Source organism: Cariama cristata, unplaced genomic scaffold (assembly GCF_000690535.1).
Source record: "Cariama cristata isolate BGI_N322 unplaced genomic scaffold, ASM69053v1 scaffold1577, whole genome shotgun sequence".
In the NCBI taxonomy this organism is placed as follows: Eukaryota; Metazoa; Chordata; class Aves; order Cariamiformes; family Cariamidae; genus Cariama; species Cariama cristata.
In genome coordinates, this window is record NW_009628196.1 from 117,112 (window position 1) to 139,946 (window position 22,835).

Consider the following 22,835-nt stretch of genomic DNA (forward strand, 5'->3'; position numbering starts at 1 on the left):
AAAAGTTTATGTAGAACCACTTGGGATGAAGAAACCGAAAACAGTGGAGGATCCAGTAAATGTTTTAGATCCCTTGCTATTTGTATATATCTTTTCAAATTTTCCCAGCCCTTGAAGCATTGATCTAGCAGACCCTAACAAATGAATTAGCACTGCGATGGATGTCATACTCCCCTGAGAGTATCCTTGCAGTCCTGGAGATCAGAGAACAGGCAGAAGAGACTGAAGGACATTTTCAGGATGAGAGGAAATCACCTTAAGTTGCACTAGGAGAGGTTTAGATTGGATATTAGGAAAAATTTCTTCGTCGAAAGTGTGTCAAGCATTGGAACAGGCTGTCCAGGGAAGTGGTGGAGTCCCCATCCCTGGAGGTATTTAAAAGAAGTGTAGAAGTGGTGCTTAGGGACATGGTTTAGTGGTGGACTTGGCAGTGTTAGGTTAATAGTTGGACTCAATGATCTTAAAGGTCCTTTCCAACCTAAATGATTCTATGGTTCTATGACCCTGAGAGTGACAGAAGAGCTTTGATATGGGGGGTCTGATGACACACATGGTTCCACGTACAAGGGCTGCCCACCTCCAGTAAGGAAAGTGCTGAAAAGGGCAGTGTGTCTTGATACAAAACAGAGAGAGATCAAGAAATGTACCTTGGTCCTGCAGATCCTGGAGGTGTTTGGAAGTTTTGCAGATCCTTTGTTTCAGGGACCCAAAGTGCTCCCACATTGCATTTAATATACCCAAGAGAGAGATATTTATCCCTGAGAGAAACCGGGACTGGGCAAACCAGCAGAACCTGGCTGGAATATCCCTGTGGGAAAGGAAGAAGGTGACCTTGTTTAGCCTGTCAATTGTCACAGCAATTGGATCTCTCTGTCCCAGGGTGAGAAAATACAGCAAAACCAATCACCTTAGGAGGGTTCAGAGGGACTTAGAAATGATCTGTGTATATTAAGGTATAAGGAAAGGTCCTTCTTTCGTAAGTTCATTAATAAGTGGTTAACCCTCATTCCTTCATTCCTCATACACTGTTTTCTGTTCCAAATAAATCTTCCCACCTCTCTTCGCTCTTGCATCCTTATCTGTGAGGAGGGGGGATACAGTTCCCGAGCTGGAAGTTGTTAGGTTTATTTTTTGTCTTTGGTCCTCTGAACTTGTCAGTCTTTGCCAGACAGTGCTATTAGTACTGAATATCTTCAAAGACAGCAGTAGTCTCTGTCTGACACAGAGAGGAAACATTAAGGGGAGATACTGAGAAAAGCAGATGCTGGGAAAAATATCCCAACTCCTCCATGACAGTGGAGGAGTCCTATACATCCTTGGAGATGGAAGAGGGAAGACGGTTGTATTACAACGTGGGGGAGAAGCTGGATTTACTTCTGATTTGATTGGGAAGGCATTTACTTTTACATCTCTACTAGCAGACTAGCCAGTGCCAGGAGTTGTTGTGGAGCCTTGAGGCCAGCTGGCACAACCAGGCTGTGCCGTGCCATTCACTTCCCTTCAATATCCAGCGCTTGACGGGAAAGGTCCCTGGTCGGAACTGACTCCCAAACTGCGCTGGGGAACCAGACATTTGGGAGGTTGCTGGTTGGTCTGGGTTAAAATCAGCTAAGGCCTTTTTTATCTTTTTAACAGCATGGATTTTGAATTCCTGCACCTATGTCCTGGTGCTGTTAAATTTACTGGTACAGAAATAGACAGAGACGAAGAAAAAAGATTGGACTCCAGGGGGGATCTAATCCCATAACATTCCATGGGTGCAGTGGCAAAACCACAAATACCTTTATTTTCTCTCAAACCAGAAAGAGCCAGCATCTAATAGCAAGTGCTCAGCACCCCAATAAAGATCTCTTTCTTCAATAGCAGCTATATTGAAAAGAAAATACAAAGCAAACTTCACAGTCCTCTGTGATTCACTGAACTATATAAGCATTGCAACCCAGGCTGCTCATTTTTTTGGGCCAACTACCCATCATTTCAAGCTGGGAACACAGAATTTGAAGCGCTAGGAAATCACGCTGGAGTGCCTTGGTGTCCCTTGCAGTTCTAAGGCAGTGAAAAGAGGACACCAAAAGTCTCTTTCACCAGGGTTGCACGCACTTGATATACTTTAGTGTTATCAACCGACAGGAGAAAATGCTGCTTGTGCTTGCATTGACTTTGCAGTGTTTTTATAATTGACGTCAAATGGATATTTAGGTTTTTAGATTTCCATGACTTCTATTCATACTGTGTTCTCTCCATAAAAAAACCCAAACATTAAACCAAAACATTTAAAATGCCAGTACAGCATACTGCTTAATAACTGATTACCTTCTGTGATAAGAAGATAAGAGAAGAGCAGTGGGTGATGTTTACCTTCAATTTAGCAACACCTTCAGCACAATCTCCCATGGTAAACTCTACGGTCAAATGTAGGAGATAAAGACTGCATGAATGGATGACAAAGCATGTGAAAAATTATCTGGACCACTGGGCTTGGAGAGTGATGTTCAGTGTTACGAAGTCCAAATGGCAGTTGGTTTTAGTGGTAACCCTGAAGGTAAATTACTGGGGTAAATACTGCTTGATGTCTGTATTAATAACCTGGGTGATGGGGAAGTGCACTCTCAGCAAGTTCACGGACAATATCATATTGGTAGGGTGGTTGATATTTGGAGAGTATGGTTGCTCTATTGAGGGACCTAGACAGGTTAGATAAAGGGGCTAACAGGAGGTTTGACAGAGAGACAGATATGAAAAGGAAACATTGCTTTTACAATTTGGTAACCAATGGTCTGAGACTAGTCCATGTCGCATTACAGTGTGGAACGAAAGCCATCTTTAAAACATCAAATGTGGAGTAAAAATTATGACTGTTCAGACAAATTCAGTAAGATAAGAGAACAAATTTCATGGTTCCCAGCATGGAATAGGCATTTTCAGGGTTATAGGAGATGTTCTTTTTATTTATAGCCCTACTGGTTAGATACAACACTTGCAGATATTGCATATTTTTAGCAACAGAGCCACTGGGCTTGGAGGGTGATATTATTTTCATGAATCAAAATGCCATGGACAGTTTATTGTCCTTCTTAGTTTTCTGACATCTCCAAAGAAAATAATCAGATTGTGGAGATATTGGTGATTCCTGGAATAACATTTTTCATGCGAACAGTAATAGGAATTTTCTACCCTAATAATCATATTTTCATAATCTTCTTGGTCAAGAGGCAAAACCTATTTAATTCAATGGATATTCTTCACTGTCTTCATAAGGATTTAAATTAGACCACTGTTTCAAACACTGAATGAGGGGATATAGACAACTGTGTGATCCTGTGCAAATGATGATTGATTGAAATGCATACGTTGCAAATCATGCAGTTGTTACTGGAAAGTATTTGGTGGATTTTTAAAAGTCATAAGTGTATTAGATGAAAAGTCAGCGCTTCCTGTGAATGGTTCATTAATTGGAAAGGCATCTAAAGTCAGTAATGATCACAGTTAGCCCAACTGAATTTGCTCTTTCTTTGCATTTTAATGATTTACTACTGCCAAAGGCAGAATATTGAATTAGCTGAACACAGACTCATATTGATGAGATTCATCTCACCTTATTCAGGAATGGGATTCCATCCTTCTGGTTTTGTATGTCTGCAATGTAGATGTCTGCACCTGAAACAGTCATCTTGGACACTGTTTATGCATTATGGAAAGCGATGGGCAATTTTATCTATTTTAGCTGATTTTGTTAGAGCGAAAGAAAAGGACTCGAGATGGTATACTATCCGTTCAGTTCAAAGTGAGCCTCCATTTAGTTTAGAAGCTGGACAGTTATGTAAATATGTATATTTACTTTGTAGATGTCAGCATGTGGGTAGAGGAATCAAAATTGATATCTGTTAGTCCAGGGTCACTATATGATCATCAAGAGGAACAGGCACAATCAGTAGGAGATCCATTCAACCTCATTCAAGATGTGAGGATCTCGTCTACACAGGAGTCTACTGCTCTGAATTACTCGCGAAAGGGACCACCTCGTTCTTCCTGTTGACTGCAGAAGGAGACAAGTTTTTTTGTCTTTACCTTGTGAACACCTCCCTTCCTTCCTTCCTTCGTTCATGTGGTAGGGTAACAAGGAGTCAATCTATACACTAATGGATACGAGCCAATTTATCACACATAAACCTAAATACATCCAGTATTAGGCAGGTGACTTCGGATGCAAATTTTTGCTGTTCAGGCCACTGCAGTCTCTTATTCCTTTGTGTCCTTGTGTAGTTAATGGTGTGTCTCCACTTGCCACTGAACAAAAGATGGTTGTGACTTTTCTCTGTGTGGTATATCTTTTCATGGTAGGCATTCCTCCTGCTCATCTTCTCATGCCTCCACAGGAGAACACCTCTGCTATTGTCTGCTCTAGTGGAGGGAGGATGAATGATAACCGTGCTCCTATCAGGTGTCTTAATGTCTTCATGATGTTCTTGAATTTGCTTTGTTCCTGAAACGTCCTATTTTCTGTAGAATTAGTAACTGCTGATACAACATCTGCTAAACCAGGTGCTTGTGGGAAGGTGACCTTTGCAATTCTTTTCTTAAATTCAAGTGGTGAATGCCCAAAAAGCTGTAGATGTGCATGAATGACTATAGTCACTCATAGCTAGAGTAGGGCCTGACCTCGTCCTCTCAGTCTGAAAAGCTTTGCTCTGTCACTTAAGAAAACAGACCGGTATGGTAGTGCTGCAAAATTAAATCTCTGTTAAACTCTGTATCCAGAGATACTTCAGACTTGAGTAGATCCTTACATAAGTTTGGATTGGGCTGTATGATAAGTATTCCCTCTATGACAAGTATTATTGCTTGATGACATTTCAGTCTCAGGATACAGACTACAAAGCATACACCACTCTATAACAACAAATATCCAAAAGTAGTTACATACTTCTCGGGAAAAGAAGTCCATAGACAATTATACAAAATAACTTGATGTCTGCCTCAGGAAGCCACTGACTGGAAAATCATAGAAAAAGGGGAATTTTTTTTCACTCTGGATTTTAGGTATGATAGAGCTTTGAGCAAAATTGGCTGCTGCAAAAGACAACATGAAACAGCACAAAAATCAATAATTGGAAAAATATGTCCTGATTATTTTTTTTTTCAGTGTAGTTCAATTAAATAAATTAAGAAGACATATGCAAGTCTTCCTTCTGTTGTGCCCGAGCAGGAGTGGTTAGATGGGAAGTCAGATTGCTAACTGGATTGTTACCCTTTTCTGCAGTAAAAATAAAATGGTTGTCACTCTGTCCCTCATGTTAGCATGCTTGTAAGAGGAAAGGGCTTTTGAGCCTCTCGAAAAGAGAACCCATTACCTACAAAAGAACACAATAAATGTTTGTGCTCAATCTACATCAGGGTGGTGCATATTTGTACCCCAAGGTTACTCACCAATTACTAGGCAGAACAAACAAGGCTCAAGGGATTTGTTTTCCCCATATCCATTTGCAAAATTGTTGTGCCTAAGGAGTGTGAACAGGAAGCTGGCAAGCTTCTGCTTGTAATAGTTAAGTTTAGCATTAGATTTAATTTGATCGAAGACATTACTGTTGAAGAAGAAGAAAGGATAATGAGTGTAATACAATGGCTTACCATATTAGGTCTGTATTTTCTCCAGATCCACCTGGTAGTTAACTGTAAATTGGTTTTGAGATATATTGGTAAATGGATAAATGAACCACAAGTTTTAAAACGGAATTGTTGTAGTACTGTGTTGTTAGTAATGGAAGGTTAAGGATGATGCTATTACACTGTATTTTATGTTCCCTGTGAGATCTAACAAAGGATCACTGGAAATAAGGGTCTCAGTCACCATCAAATATTATGAGATATTTTACTGCTGTCATGAAAAAGTAACACTACTGGTTTTTACAAGGAGTAGATTCATGTGCTTTAAACACAAATCATGTTCAAAGCAATATATTGATAACGACATGTAATTAACTGTCAATCACTGAACAGTACATTCAGGTTCAATATCAATTAATTCAACAGATAAACCTCAATAATACAGTTGTGGTAATATTAGGGGTGTGGGTCCCCTCTTACACCCCCCTCCCATGGTAGATGTGGGTGCTCCAGGTGTAGATGTACTTGTACCACACACGCTGGGTTGAAATGCCCAGCAAAGTCACACACAGCACCCAGGGGTCCCTGCTCACCACCCTGACTGTCCCTTGCTGGACAAGTGCTATCTCCCCATGATGATCCAGGGGAGGATACTTGTCCCAGCCTGGGAAGGGTGACGATGACACGGGACGGCTTCTGTCAGTACCAAACCAGGTTCAGGCTGCTGCTCTTCTAACTGCAAGGTCTCTCTTCCCCCATTACGCATTTCCAGGCTTCTGCTACATTTCTTTTCAAACCGACTCTGTCTGTGTTGCCAGAGTCTCTTTGCTCTTTGGGGATTATATGTGAAGATAAGTAACTGGGAAAACAGCCACCTCTTGGAGACTGAGGGGTCCCTTGTCTTGCACTAGGCACAGGAGCAGGTTCTTTGCTGGATGGGCTGCAGTGGAGGGGACGACAGCATGTGACAGGATTGAAAGCTTCATGGTGGCAGCTGCTGTGTGAAAGCTTTTCCAGCTTTACAGGGTGAGAGGAGGAGGAGTCCATATGTCACATCTATACATCAAGACCATCACATCAGTCTGCAGTTTTTCACTGCAGACCTTCTATTTGCTCATTTGTGTGAAAAAGCAGAATAGGTTCTCATATCCAGAGATCTCTGGGGGCCTCCTAACAATTGCTTGCTAAACAAATACATTAAATTATGAAGTTCCTTACAAATGCTCTAAAATGAACTCTTTTCTGAATGTAGTCTTTATCTTGCCTCAGATAGCAGCAAGGTGCACCTGAACCTAAACATCTCTTCTTCGGTCAGCCAAACTGCCACCTCTGCTGCAGTTGCATGGAGCGTGTTGCCAGTACTGCTGGCATGGAAGCTAGAAATACTCAAGATTTATAGCAAGGTATCAAAAGAGTTTATAATAAATAGGGGTAATCACATCTGAACAGAGCAATTCATTCCTGTAGTAACTCCACTGAATTACACCTGGGATAAATTTGGACCATTATTTATTGTGTAAGTGTTAGCAGCCCAGCTCAGTAACTAAGACCATGTGTCTGGGGATCCAGATGAAAAAGATCCATGTGGCTTTTTTTCCCCTGTCTGTTTCTCATATTGTTCACTGGATGTTTCTGCTAAAATTAACAGTGAAGCTGATGGCTTTGTTTTTATTGAGTTGAACAAGTCAAACAAGTTGTTTCCCTTTCTCAGAAGGTTTGTTTTGGTCTGTCTTGAGGCTGAGAATTAAACTCTGCAGCTGTTCCCAGTACTGATAACCAAAATCACAAAGGACACCATCCCAAAATCATGAAACAGTATCACAAATTATGAGGTTTTTACAGAAGAAAAAGGTCTCCTAAGGATTTTTAAACTTTTTAATTTTTTGGGTCCAAGCAATACACAATATTTATTTGCTATGAAATACCTTCTGCTGGCCATGGAAGAAACATGTAAAAACCTGACCTTGTTTAATATTTCCATACTGTCACCATTCTTGGAGCTGGAGGTTTAAAATAAATATCAAATACAGCACAAGTTTTAAGCAGATGGTCAAGGCAGGTAGCAGAGCTTGAATAGCAAACGACTCAAAGGCAGCAGTCCCATCTTTCATCTTAGACAGTAAGCCCAAACAAGCAATACCCTGTAGGGAATGCCATGTTTTGTGAGGTAAGTAATTCTTCTCATTTTGTGAGGTTAGAAGTAGCATCACAGGTTTCTTAGGTCATTGCATTCCCTGGTAGTTGGGATATTTGTTGCTACAAGATCTAGAAATACCGTTACGCACAGGCACAATGACTTTTGTTCTTGTCGTATGAGTACAGCCCTTACCCATTGCTTCAGAGCTGTTCCTGATTCAGGGGGGTTGATTGCTGCAGCCCAGGTACAATGCAGTATTTTCCTGATTTTTTTTCAGACCTGCATTAGAGCAATTGATTTGGGAATGTTGCAGCAATTTGCAGCAAACGCAGATTTCCCTGCTATAGACAAGTACTCAAGTTTTTGATTGCTGCTACCGACTGAACGCACCCAGGTGTAAGCCCTCTTTGCAGGTTATTTCTGTTTTTCTCTTCAGTCACCATTGAACAGCAGTCAGAGGGACTATCTGCTTAGAGTTTGCTCCTCTCTGGTTATTGTATTTTTTGCTGTGGAAGAGTTTAGTCCTATTTAGCTTTCTTTTTCCTTACAGGCTAATCATAGGAAAGAATAGTTTCATTTATCAAAGTCATCCACATATTTCACTTCTTCTCAGAGGAGCTACTGTGCTGTCATCTTTGAACTTGAGCTCAAAAAAATAAAAATCCAAAAGGAGGCTCAAAATACTCCTATCACAGTTTGAATGTACCACTTATCTCATTTTTAAGTGTCTTCCTTTCAGACAAGTTTTCAATGGGGTTATTTAAGTGGAGGCTTTTTTTAAACCTTTGGGTTTCTGCTCTTATAACTAGGAATGCCCTGAAAAATGAGAGGAAGGCTGGGAAAGGGCCTGTTTATGTCTGTGCTACCTTTTAGATGCTCATAAGCAATGAGGGGAGAGGAAGAGGAAAGCAAGAGAAGACAAAGAGAAGTGAATGTTTTTTTTCAAAACAGCAAGACTAAAAAGCGAACATCCTCAGTTGTATCTACCCAAGCCTCTAAAGAGCTGTGTATGACATCCGACTGGTCAGAGAGGTGACCACCCTGAGGATAGTCAAGCAGCAAGTTTACTAATTTCTAAAATCCTTCCAATTCAGCTGTTTCTTTGCACATGGCATGGAGTCATAGCATTGCTTGTGATGGTTTTGGAGTCACACTCTGTACTAAGAAAGATGCTGAGAGGTAACAGATGACTCACCAGGAGGAGGGGACATTTTAGGACACCAGGGGAAGTGGTAAACACATAAATAACCTTTCCCACCTCTCATGTCTCTGTGCCCTGCCTTGGGCAGTTAGAGATAGGCAGAGAACAGTAAATCATTCTTCCCTTGCTCCTCCCAGAGGAGAAACACCTGAATGTCTCTGGTGATGGGCTTGTTGGGAACATTTTCGTCACCTCGACAACATGAGTGATTCTGGCAGGAGTGTAGGAGCTAACACTTGCGAGGAAATAATTTCCAATATTACTGAAAGCCATCAGCATCACTCCTAGGCGCAGCCTGTCCCTTTACCTAATCTCATACGCCTGCAGCACTGCTGCCCAATCTATTTTAAGATGCACTCACAAACACAGCACATCCGCAGCCTCCTTTGCTGGCCCTGACCTGTGTCATAACACAGAAGTACTAGTCACTCGTTATGGCAGAGGTGGTAATCCTGTGTCACAAGGGATGCTACCTTTAATACTTTCTACTAATGTGTGTAAAGCAGTCTATAAAACATGTGTTACTCATGTTTGTTGCATGCTTTAATATCTTATGCCTATGAATCAGTAAGTGATACCTTAACTGCAGTAATGATGACTATGAAACACTGCAGTTCTAGACTTGACTGGTCTGGCTAGATTAATATCAGTTCACAATGCTTTGGGAAGGAGATAAAAATAATAGAAGAAAGGAGACACCTTCACTGCATGACTATGAATATGACATTGGGAGACTACACAGCACTGCTGCTGAAGGTCAGTAATATGCAGTGACATGATGAAGTGACTATTTAGTAATAAAGGCACAGGGGATACTTAGGGTCATTTTCATTGCTGCATATAAATCAATGCTGCATCTCAACCTTGATTCCTACCTTTTTATACTGTATCATAAAAAAGATATAATAGAAGTAGAAATTGTTCAGGGAAAGGTGATCAAAATGGACTAAAGGAAGGGAAGGTTTTCTTTTGGGATCAGGCCGCTATGGTACCTTCAGACTGGCCAAGTAGAAAACATGTTTTATTCAAAAAGAGGGAATAAGTTTATATAGAGGCAATAACTGGATAAAATGATCTTACTAGTGTTATCCAGGTGGTCAAACCTGGGATCTTATTAATCTACTAAAGTTTTAATGTGGTCAGTGGCAAATTGCCATTTATAACTGCATTATTCCTTCCAAAAAACCCCAACAATCTTAAGCTCAAATCATCCCACCATGGGTGATATTATCCTCAGAGGTAACGGTCACTGTGCAATTGTGACTGAATTCTTGATTTATTCACCTCTACAATTGCCAATGATGCCTACTTCGCGGTTTGTGCAGACTAAGGACCAAGGTGCGAGCCTTTGCTATTTTTTGCTAGAGCTCTTTATTTAACTGTAACCCTTTTTACTTTAGCAAGATGGACAGCACTATCTTTCCAAAACTAGACTGACAATGCTTGGTTTCTCTTTGAGACCTCTAGTTCTGACTTGTATAAGTTGCTACTTTTTCTGTGATCTCTGTGGAAAGGTGTTGATGTATGTTACATGATAGCCTGGTCTTTTTTGTTCAACATCTATTTTCAGCATTCTCTGCCTAAAGGCCTGTTTGGCCTTTTTGCTATTATAGCATCCAGAAAGGGAGGAGCCTTTCTTAAACATATTTGAAGACCTTCCTTCCCTGAAAAATTTACATGGAAGTCATTGAGCTATAAAGTTCAAGTGCAAAAAGTCCATTTTCTCCTGACTGCTATCACATGCTTCCCCTTTTTCTGTCTGTTATGAATGTTTTAGCTTAAGCACCATAGACTTGCATATTTTTCATCCTTGGCTTGAGTCACTAACCTGTACCCAGCTCCATGTCCCTCTAATTGGGTTTAGATAGGTAGGTCCCTAATCTTGTCTGTGTCTATCTAAAACATGATTATACATAGACTGTTGACAAATTAAGCCAGATCTGCTGCAGGCTTCTATTCATATGAGAACAACAGGATTTTTTGCACTATATCATCTGTGCTATAAACAACATTGTCTCCCCAGCCATCCCTTAATACTCCAGGGACATAAAAAATAATATGGTAGAGAGAAACAGTAGGAAAGAGGAAGAAGGAAATTAATGAGCAAAGGCAGGGGAAAAAAGAAGTCTTCTGAGCATAGGTGTTTAATGAGATGGAGAGATGATGCATTGATGAGACGTGCAGTAAGCTGGAAGGAAAAGGAGATACAGAAAGGGAATATCTTTTTACAAAGACTGCCTGTTCTGTAACAGGTGGAAGAATGAGGACTACATTGAACTCATCAATAATATTGCTTAAATTGGTTGCTTTGTGATGCTTATGATATATAGGTGATAGAAATCTCTAGTGTTTTTGTAGTGTCTTAGGTAACATGACAAATAAATAAATTTGAATAGTAGGCTGACAGTTCAAATGTATCTTCTTATGAATAACCTTCAACTCCAGTTCCTCAGGAGCGTTAAATAAGGAGCTGTGCTGGTATGCTGATGGTGGTTGTAAGACAGACAGCAACCTGGATGGCACAAGATAGTGTGCAAGTTCAGAAGGAAACCTGTCTTTCCTAGCTGTATTTTAAATATCTAGAGGAAGACGTTGATGTTACATGTAGAAGAATCCATCATGGTCAGTTACTAGCAGCATGGTTCTCTAGCTATGATAGCCTGCCTTTTTTTTTTTTTCTACCAGCACAGAACATCTCTGTGGCACAGAGTAGGACTTTGGTTTATATTTGAGCTTGAGGATTTACATGTGGTGATGAGTGAAAAAAACTGCAGTGGTAAACTATGTCTCTGCCCATTCCCTGCAACAGATGATAATTTTATCAAATGGGTTTGTCAATAGAAGTTAATGACCAAAACTGTCTGTACAGATTTCACTTACTGTCTGGTTTGTGATTTATGTTGTGATACCTTTGCTTATAAAACCAGGGCTTTTTTGTTAAGGTATCAATAAATATTTGTGATCCCCAAGCAAAAGGCAGCAAGTTGATTCCAAGATTTCTGGAAATATGCTGGTGTAAGGCAGGCTTTTATTTATATTTATACTGTAATTTAATAGCAACAGTTATTACAGGATTTTTGAGTCTGTTCCGGAACCTGAAGGTAACCCGCAGTCTGCTCTACAGTCTTCACAGGGTAAAAATATCCCTGCAAAGCCTGAAATATCTCCACCTTCCTGTGCCTTGCTGGAGGGCCTCGTCTGTCATTTAGGCAGAATAACCGAGTGTCGTGGTTTAAGCCCAGCCAGCATCCAGACACGACGCAGCCACTCACTCACTTCTCCCTGCTCCCACTGGGATGGGGCGGAGAATCAAAAAAAAAGTAAAACTTGTGGGTTAAGATAAGAACAGGTTAATAACCAAATTAAAATATAATACTAACAATAATAATAAAACATAATAATAACAATAATAATAGTTGTGATGAAAAGGAATATAACAAAAGACTAAAATGCAAGAAAGACAAGTGATGCACAGTGCAATTGCTCACCACCTGCTGATCGACACCCAAGCAGTGATCCCCAAGCAGTGATCAGCACCTCCTGGCCAACTCTCCCAGTTTATATCCTGAGTGTGACATTCTATGGTATGGAATATCCCTTCGGCTAGTTTGAGTCAGCTCTCCTGGCTATGCTTCCTCCCAGCTTCTTGTACACCTGCTTGCCGGCAGAACATGGGAAACTGAAAATCTTTGACTTAGGATAAGCACTAGTTAGCAACAACTAAAACATCAATGTGTTATCAACATTATTCTCACACTAAATCCAAAACACACTGTACCAACTACTAAGAAGAAAATTAACTATCCCAGCTGAAACCAGGACACCAACTTACAGGGAGCTACATTTCTTGGCTGTCAAGCTTAAAGGGGCTCGAATGGGACCAGTATCAGCGTAAGGGATCCACTGTCTGTGCTAGAGCATGACAAGTTGTCTTACATTAATGCTATAGTAAAGCAATGTGGAACACTGCACATGATATAAGACTGATCTTTTAATCTGTGATACCACAACTGACTTTGCATGTTTATGATCCTGGAGACGTGGAGAGTATAAACACTTGGAGTTACTCAGACTTTTGGATCATTCAGCTGTAAAACTGGATAATTTGTGCTGTTCTATGTTCTAAAGCAACTTCAGGAGGCTACGGAAAGTCTGTTAAAGTGCAGAACATTTTTATTTTCACCTTCTGTAATGAAACTCAGATGAAATGCTTTGCATTGCTGGACACCAAATATGAACCAAAGAAGGTTCTGACAATGCTAATGCTTAGTAGGTCAGCAACAGAATAGTTTGTAGAAAAATATGATGCACATTTTTCATCTTTAAAACCTTATTCCTAACCATGGTTTGTAATGGCTGAAGGATGTAATCTCAATGATTCACTGATTTAGAGGCAGAACTCGAAAGAAGATGCGTTAGTATTGGAAAACTCTACTGCATCCAACACCTTCAGCTTTCCAACAGATGGTCACAAATGGAGATGACACAGACTTGCATGGTTTGTTGACAGGTACCTTGTAGCAAAAACTTCAGAACCTAGCTTGATGGGAACTGAATTTGATTTGTTTTCCTTGAGTTTGCAAGGAAAACCTAGTCTGACAAGGGACTTTTTTCCTCTTACAGATATTCCAAAGCGCATAAAATTCCTCTTCCCTGCACTTGCACTTTTATTTCTTAGTCACAGCTTTCTTTTTAATGTTATGCAATGTTTTTTGACCTTTTTCCCCTGAAAAATCACCAGGCTACTGAAAACAAAAACTTGAAGCCATCAAGTGGAGTTCCTCCTCAAGGAGAGGTAAAGACCATGAAAACACCATCGTCAAGGAAGACTTTTATTTGCCAACAACTTGGAAAGAGTTTTGAATGATGAAAACACCATCACCGCCTTATGTCTTTTCAGAATGATTTATTTCCTTTGTCCTTTAACATCTAACAGTGATCGTGATTCAAATTGAAAAATCATCTGTCATCACTCACTTTGTAGTTGGGTGTTAAAGGACAAATAAAATACATATAGTAGAAAAAAGTCAGAGCTGAGTCTTCGTTGGCTTTTCAGTTGCTAGTATGTTTATTTGGTACTTGTTGGAAGGTTGAACAGAAAAAAAAATGGTTATGTGTTTCAATGGGGCAAGAGGAGCAGTTAGAGAGATAGCTTGAAGAAGTTAGGAAGTCTGCCCCCCATTTCATCTGCAAGTTAGTGCATGATAATAGAAGACTTACTGAATCGAGCTAGGATATGAAAGTTCTACTTCAAATCTATTTCAGGAGGAAAAATCTGAACACCTGCCCACACTCGATGTATGTGAACAGACCAAGTTGAGGAAGGGATGAGGCTAATAGCCTTTCAAACCCTAGTTCAGAGGTTATCGCAGCCAAACCAGAACAGGGAAAGTCATATTTTTGGAGACGTATACAGTAGCAGCAGTGACTCTTCTGGAGGAAATACTCTTATTTTGGGAGAGTACTGTTTCTTTTGTTCAACATTCAGCGTCAGAGCTCTTGCCATGTTGGCTTCACTGCACTGGGAAGAAGTTTGGAGAAACCCAGTATTTTCCCAAGAACTTTTACCATCTTTACTCACACACAGTTCCCCTTAACTCCCATAGCAGTGGCAGCAATATAAAGCAAAGGCTTGGACTTAGGAGTTGTAAGCTTTGTGGACTCAGCTCCTCCTGTCTTGCCAGGCACCATAGGTAAGGCCCATAATGTATCCCTGCCACAGTTTGCCCATTTCCAGAAGCCCAGATACATTTGTATAGAAAGGGTAATACCTCCCTGCAGAGAATGTTTCCATTTTTAAGGAGGCTGTGTATTTCCTTTGCTTGCTTTTGCAGTCACATGCTTAGACATCTTCTGCTCCAGTCCATCTGGCAACTGCACATGGAAGCAAAGCCCACATGTCAAGCACTGCTGTTCATATTCTAATTAGCAAGGGAAACCTTTTGGTCCAACATATCTGGGACAGAGGTAAAAATGGGAAAGAACCGTTGTTTGACAATGTGGTATATAATTTAATGAAGTAATTTCTCATGACGTAAGAGCATATTGGAATGGAAGGGACAGTGAGAGACCAAAATCTGTTTGTTTCATAATCACATGCAAAGTGTGTTACGGACAGGTAGTTCAAAGGTTCCATGCCACGTAATGTGAGTTGCAAACTTTCAGGAGATTGCTAGCAAACCAACAGCAAAAAGACTAGAAGTTGCATTAATGCCTTTTTTGGGTGCTCACTTTAAGAGCAAAAGAGCACAGTTCCATCTGAAGGCTCTGGAAACTTCAGGGTCCCACAGGAAAGGGCATTACTGATAATGTAGGGACTGGTAATAGGAGAGGATTTATGCATTGAAAATACCTGTATGATGCATGTCCTCTGCTACAAAGGAAAGAGAAACACTTTCAATTTTTGTAAAATTTCCCTTTGCTGAATAGGCCTCATCTGCAGGGACAAACTTAATGCAAATAATACTGTGTATTGACCTGTCAGCAGGTAAGACAACCTTACTAGTATATTTAATTGCATCCATCACCACGTTTCCATAATTTGCAAATATTCTCTGGGCTTGCTCTAGATGGAAGCAAGACTTCCTTGTGCCTCATTTCTCAAAACTGGTCTGAATCTGTGCTGGAGGTATCTTTCTGTCTTCCTTTACCACCTGGATCACTACAGTCTTCTTTACTGAGCATGTTTTGGCTCATGCAATAGCGATTTACGTGTGTTAAGCTCAAGGTTTCACTCCTTGTTACTGATGGCTCACCCAAGCATATAGTGCGATGTGAGCACTGATGAAGGATGCTGAATGTCCCTTCTGGGAATATTTGTGGAAGGAGTGGGAAGGATAGACCCACCCCAGCGTGCTTTTGTGCAAAATCTGGGTGATTTATATATTCTTCCTTGCATACAACAGCATAAAATGCTATTAGTGGAAACAACAAAAGGAAAATTATGCCAGGAAAATCATGATTTAAATTAATTCTATGAATTCTGATTTACAAATCTATGTTTTTTTTCTCTGTATTTCATCAATATTTGGGTTTATCCTTTGGACAACATAGTCTGATCCTTTGTTATTCAGTGGTTACAGCTAACTATCATGTTATTGATCCTCTTCTCTTAATTGACCCTTGTTCTACTTATTCTTCAAATAACTTTACTGTGGTAATTTTAGGGTTTCCCAAGTCAGACCTTTTGCAGATCCCAGAATTGTTTCATTGGCTATACAATTGTCTTCAAATTTGTAATTTATCTGACAGGGAAATATGACAGTACTTCTTTTTTTGACTTGGCATTGATTTTAAAATATCATACAAACCTTTTAAAACAATAGGTATTAACAGGGAAATGGTGCATAAAATTTGATTCTTGCTCTTTTTTTTTACAAGAAGTAGTTGTATCCTGATGGTTGTTTTCAAAGGCATTTTCACAAAGCCCTTGGATTTTAATAAGAAAACAAATTGAGTAGTCAGGCATTGAGGAAATGAAAGGTGAACTTGTAAGTATCTTTTGGTCAATACTTGGCAGTGCATTCATTAATTATAATTGCTATTATTGCTTTTAAAAGCACATTCTAAGACTTATCCTAAATAAAGTTTTTATATCTAGTAATTTATTTCTTTAATATTTTTATCACCCTGCTGTCATATAGTACCCAGTTGTAGTCACTATTACACGTACCTTGTTCTGTCTAATGGAGGAATCAGTTACTCCGGAGGCCTTTTCTGTTAATGAAAACAATTTCGTGTTAACCACTGTTTAAGTGGAAAAGCTCATATGTGAAGTGCTCAAGGTGAAGCAAATCAGGAGAGGAGGAAAAGAAGGATCTGTGGTGTAGCAACATGAGCTGGTCTTTGGTAGGAGGTGTGCTGGAGGCATCAGCTTTGGGCTTCTAATTTGGAGCCATGTTTCTTCTCTTGGGATTGTCCCTCTGTGTCATCTGCAGGGAGAATGCGGGAGCTGGGATGTGGTTCAGTATATAAAAATGTGTTCAAGCTTAGGTGAAAGATTAGTGAATCTCACTCCAATGAAGCACTTGGTCTTGTGCCTGCTCTGCAAATATGGTATGAGAGGGCATGGAAATAGCACTTTCATGCCCAGCTCAGTTGTGGGAGAGAGTTCATGTTGATAGATAGCTTAATACATTCTCTTAATGGAGAGGAACAGGAAAAAGTGTTTCTACAATGGGAAGAAGTTAGAAAGCTTCCCAATCTGCTCTGGGAAATGTCAGCAGCTTTTGGAGGATATTTGAGTATCTGAGTGTGAATTCTCAGATACTGGCTGTGGACTGTGTTGGGATGGGGCTGAAGTGGCTCCAGTTTTTAGCTCTGGTTTGCACCAGGTTGCTGTAGTCCTGTCAGTCACATCAAAGTTGAATGCCTTGAGCACCAGACTGTTCTTACATCTTCTATTATGGCCAGAAAAAAATCCATTGTTGATACAAAAAAAAATCTATACTGTTCTTTGGGGACACTTTCACCAATAAACTTCTTTTATAAATAAACCAGTGTCTTCTTACTAAAAAAAGTCAAAAGAAAATTCATCTAGTTCCATTCCTTGATAAGTCTCATCTATATGGTTCTCTTGAGGGATTTCAAAACATCTTTGACATGAATCACTGGACAAATACGAGTTACAGGTATCCCACCTGAAACATTAATGTAGAGTTGCCACAAGCAGAGGGAGCTTAGCTCAAGCCAAGGTCTTAAGGACACGAAACATCTTTAGCAGAAAAGACTTTTAACTCAAAATCTAAATAATTCTTGCTGTTATTAAATCTATCTTGAACTGCTTGCAGTTACCATAAGAAAAAGTACCTTATGATCCTATGGAATAGATGGGGAAGGAGCATACCTTATCAGTAGGTTGCTCGTCTCTCCTCTTGCTGTAGTGATGGACCATGGCTCTAATTCCACCCTTCAGAGAACATAAGTGGCTTTATAGGAACATTGTCTTTGTGCAAGGCATGGAGGCACTGAGGCGGGATGAAAAAGGATTTGCTGTGTGTGCTAGACAGAGTTAGAGAAGCAACCTGACAAATGCAAAAGCATGGAGGGGGAAAGCATTGCTGCGGAGTATAGTCATCATCTTTTCAGGTGGAGAAATTGTTGATGCATATTTTTAATACTTAGCATTCAATATCCAACTCCTTTTTAGAACTTGCTCACAGTGGGGGATGCATTCCTTTCCGAGGAAGTGCTTTCTCTGCCCAGATGGCTGGGACTTTGTAAAATACATTGCGCAGGCGCGGGAGCAGACTATAATCTCCAGTGCTTATGCCAAGGCCAAAGGCTTCTGTTCTAGCAAACTCTGCTTTGGGAAGAGCATTAGAGAGCTCCCTGCAGCAGCTGGTCACAAATGCCAGGAAGGAAAGTCCAGAAGTAAAAAGTTCTGTTTCAGAGCAGTAAGCTAAATGGATCTTGACTGACTCTTTAGAGTAATGCTACAGATTGCCAGAGGCAAGAAAGGTAATGCATTTTCCGTTGTGAACGGAGAATAAAATCTCAGCTTACTTCAGCTGAATGGGAGAAACTTCTGTTTGACTTTGATGGGATGAGGTTGTCACTCAAAGTGTTGAGGTGGTGACTATGACTGTAGGTTGTATTTCAGAAGAAAGCAGGTTTGTTCCACACTGTGGCACAACTGGTTTGTGTTATGTTGTGCATATTGGTTTGTGCCATGGTGGTAAAATACACAGTGGTGATGAGCAGGTCCCAAGGTGCCAAATTTCCTGGAACTTATCATCACTACAGATGGTCAAAACACACTTGGAAATTTCATTTCTCAGGAAATTTCCATTTCCTGTCCCAAAATAAAGTTTAAAACAGTCCTGAAAAAAATGTTTCCAAGCAGAATGTCCCACAGTGCACTGTGAGAGGAAGGATGTGAAAATAGAAAATCGATGTTTGATCCCTTCTATGCTGCCTGCCTTTGTCTTCTGCACACCAGTTGTTTGCTGTTCAGACTGGCTGGGCGGTGTTTTACAGTGGGTAACTGGGAGAACTTCAGGGCTTTTCCACTTCTAGCAATCCTGATAGCATCATGCATATGTTTAAGGGGCTGAGATGAATTCCTTTGTGATTCAAACTTAGATCTCCTCTCATTTTCTGTTGACTTGCTCCATGGAGACATAAAGATTTACTAACAACCACCTGGCATTTCCTTTGATATATTTCATCTAACTACTCCTAATTATTTCCTTAGGGAACATGTGTCAGTTCCCCTGGCTTATAGACAGTGATGTCATGCTTTCTCTCTCTATAGGATGTGTTCATGGGATGCATGGAACAAAGGGAAATCATGGGTTTTTTAGATGATTTCTGAAATTTGTCCTCCCTTTAAACATTTCAGTGAAGTTCTGAGGTGTAAAAAGAGTAGTTTCACTTCAGTCAAAACAGGTCACTCTCTACTTTTATTATTGTAAAATACAACATTTCAAAACTATAAAATGTGAGATGGTTCCTACAAGGTAAAATGGTAAGTTTTTATTCTAAAAATTATGAAACTGGGCATTCAAATGTCATAAGAGCTATCCTGCTTGACTCTTTACTCCCCTTGAATCTCTCTGATGTGATTTCGTGAAATACTTACTTGTCTATTGAACAGGATTTTCTGTACAGACACATCTCTGGACACCTTTCTCTATCATGTTGAAGGAGCATAGACAACAATGTGAACGTGTACAGGGATTTTTTTTTCAACCTGCTCAACCTCATCCCATCTCAACTGCTCTGGCCAGCACTAAACTTCCTAAATAAGACCAGAGCTTAATCAATGTTTATTTCTTGGTGGCTGGTCACATGCAGGCAGACTGACTACTAGTCGTGCGTTCAGAAATAATCAAACTTTCACAGGCTTCTTTGGCTTCTTTCCACTGACTTCCACTGGGGATGGACTGCAGGATTAAGCCACCTGAGTTAGCATGTGGACTTGTTTGGCTTATTAGCTCCGCGAACAACAGGATGGCTGAATTTCCTCAAGCCTTTAAATCTCAACAGTCGCAGTTCTTCTAGCCAAATTAGCAGTAACAGGAGGCGAGAGAGTGGCAATTCTGATGGAAGACGCTGCACTGTTTTTCCCCTTTGGGAAAGGAGCAGAACGTCATGCATTTATATGTCTGCAAATGAGCAGAGGCACGTATCCTTCATGAGCAAATGATCCTTGGTAGTAACCAGTGGGCAGCTGGATTGGAATTAATAGGTTATGCTCATACCACTAATTATGCAGGGAAAACAGCATAATTTAGAGCAATGGAAGTGAAGAAGAGTTGGCAAAACAGTAGGCTTTTTAATTATTTTATTTTAAATAGGCATTGAATATGTCTTGATTGCTGAGCGAGTTATGGGAGAGGAAGAAAACACCTCAGGCTGCACACATCTATCTTGATACCAATAGCTTGATCTGTACTTTTTCCTTCTCATGTTCTGGTTATTGCTGGGTGTGAAGTGCCTTGAATTACTTTACCATAATCAACAAAAAATCATAAGACAGTTAGAATCCCCAAGTGCCCTTTCCACACATTAAGGTTAACTATTAGGGATGGACTAATATACACAAACTTGATATTTTCTCTAGTGTATTCAAGGAGGTAAAGAGTGGAAAATTGGGAAAAGAGCCTCACTGCTCATTTGACTTGCTTCAGTGCATACATGTGAAAATACTCTGAGCAAACAGATATGAAAAACGTTGGTTTTCCACTCAAACTTCCTAAATAAATAACACGAAACCAGTATAAATGCTAAAATATTGTAAAATAAGCAAGAAACCTGTAGCCAGGCAATCAAAGAGAGGTTAGTCTAGTGAAAGGGAAAACTGGGCTAGGTAAGGTCCAGTAGCGTATACTTACCTAACCTAGGCTGTGAGAGGCGTAGAGCCAAGTCCCTCTGCTGCAGGCTGCTTGATTGATTGTGGACTATTTTCTTTGTATTTCCCATGACTCAGACTCCTCCTTAAACCCTGTAAATTGATTTACGTACCTAGCAAGAAGTTTGAAGTATTCATATTTAGTATTTGTCTAATAACGAAAGACAAAGAAATAAAAGAGATCGTTTTGGTGGGCTTGGCTGAATCTTCACTAGCTAATTAAATGGTGAGAGAATAGAATCGGGTGCTTGAAGCCAACTGGCACGGAATGACCTGTATCTATGCTATTAAACTATCTTAACCTTCAAAGCAGGGCGACTGCATCCAAAGTGCCAATTAGGAATAGTTTCTGCCTTATGTTAACTTCTGAACTATATTCAGGAGTTGTCTGGGGGAATTACATTTGGCCAGGGACCATTCTAATAATTTAACAGTATATAGACAACTGGGTTTTAGCGCTCAAATGTGTTCACTAGTACAGCTTAATTTTCCGGTGTGAGATTAGCATTTAGGATGCTAATAACATTCTTAAATGCACTTGCAGATTTTGCAAATGTAAAATATCCCTTTCCATTGGCAAATGAGGATTTGGAGCATGCACTCTGAGTTATTTTTAACCAAATTCAACCTTTTGCTTGCACAATCCATTGAAGTAATGACAGCAACCCGGTTCTGACCCTTTCCATAAGTGCTTACTCCCAGCTATTTAGAAGGCCTCTCCAGTGTTACAACATGATGCAACACGATGCTCAAACGCCATTCCCTGTTTTGTCTCTTAGAGAACTGTGGAGAGGTTCAGGGCTCCCAACAGAGTAGTCTTAATCAGCAGCTGCTTAGTTCGCGACTTTTGACTTCTGCCTCTCTATAATGAAGAACACTCAAGTATTCATTATCTGGTGCAAATGTGTGACGGTGGTTGTGTGTAGAAATGGATGTGCCTGCAAATACTCAACTGAGGAGGATTGGAGAAATACTTAAAAATCTTATATGTTAGAATCAAAAATGTAATTTGGAAAGGTAGAGACAATATTTCTCCTAAGTGATGAAACGAAAAGAAACTCTGAGAACTGCAGTGAAAGGAAGTCACTAGTTTTTTTATAAGAAGTCCAGTTTTTGGTAGTATTGACTTTTAACAAGTTCAAACAAAATGTGACAAATATAGTAGCAGCTAAAAACGCAAACTTTAAAGAATTTGGGCTACTAAGGTAGTCAGCAGTCTCTTCCTTGATTGAGAAGTCCAACCCAAGGGACATGTTGAATTCCTGCCTACTCTTTGCTTACAGTTTTAGGAAAGTATTTTAAGATCTCTACTACTATATGTGAAGCAAGAGAAAATGGTAAAGTCCTGTCAGTGCATAGAGTAAGATTTTCTTCATTGACTAGAGGTATTCAGATCTGATGTCAGGGAATGACATTTATTTATTAACATCATTCACTCTCTGGAGACAAAGGTCTATGAAACTTGGACTTCTTGTTTCCATGGCAGAAGGGGAGGCTGCTCTTGATCCATATCATTGCTTTACTTCTAGATTCATTGGTGATCAGGAGGATGAGTCTTTCACAGGAGGCAGATTAGCCAGGGCTGGTTTGTTCAGCCTGACAAAACAACATCTAGGACACATACAATTGGAAAACCAGGAGAGAAGAAGCAAGCAGTGGGGTGTGACCACCAAGGAAGTTAAGGCTAAAAGCCAACAAACAGCATAAACATAACAAAGTGGCCATTTAGCCTGGAAAGAGGAAGATAGCTGAAAACTTTGATAGAGGTGCAATGTGCAGCACCGTTTCTTAAGAGGAAGTGGCAGTGGAGGCAAAAAACCCAATACATCCAGTGGCAGACACCACACCAGTGTCCATCCACCAGCTTTGAGGCCAGCTTGCATGGAAGAGGCAACATATCACACTATCAGGTGTGTCTGACCACCACAACAGGGGGGACACATGTAATGGTCTGTGGTCTGTGTCTGTGCTTCAGAAAGGACTGGTGGTGGAGAGGAAAGATTGGTGACGAAGTAGTCCAGCAAGGTAGCAGTATAGGA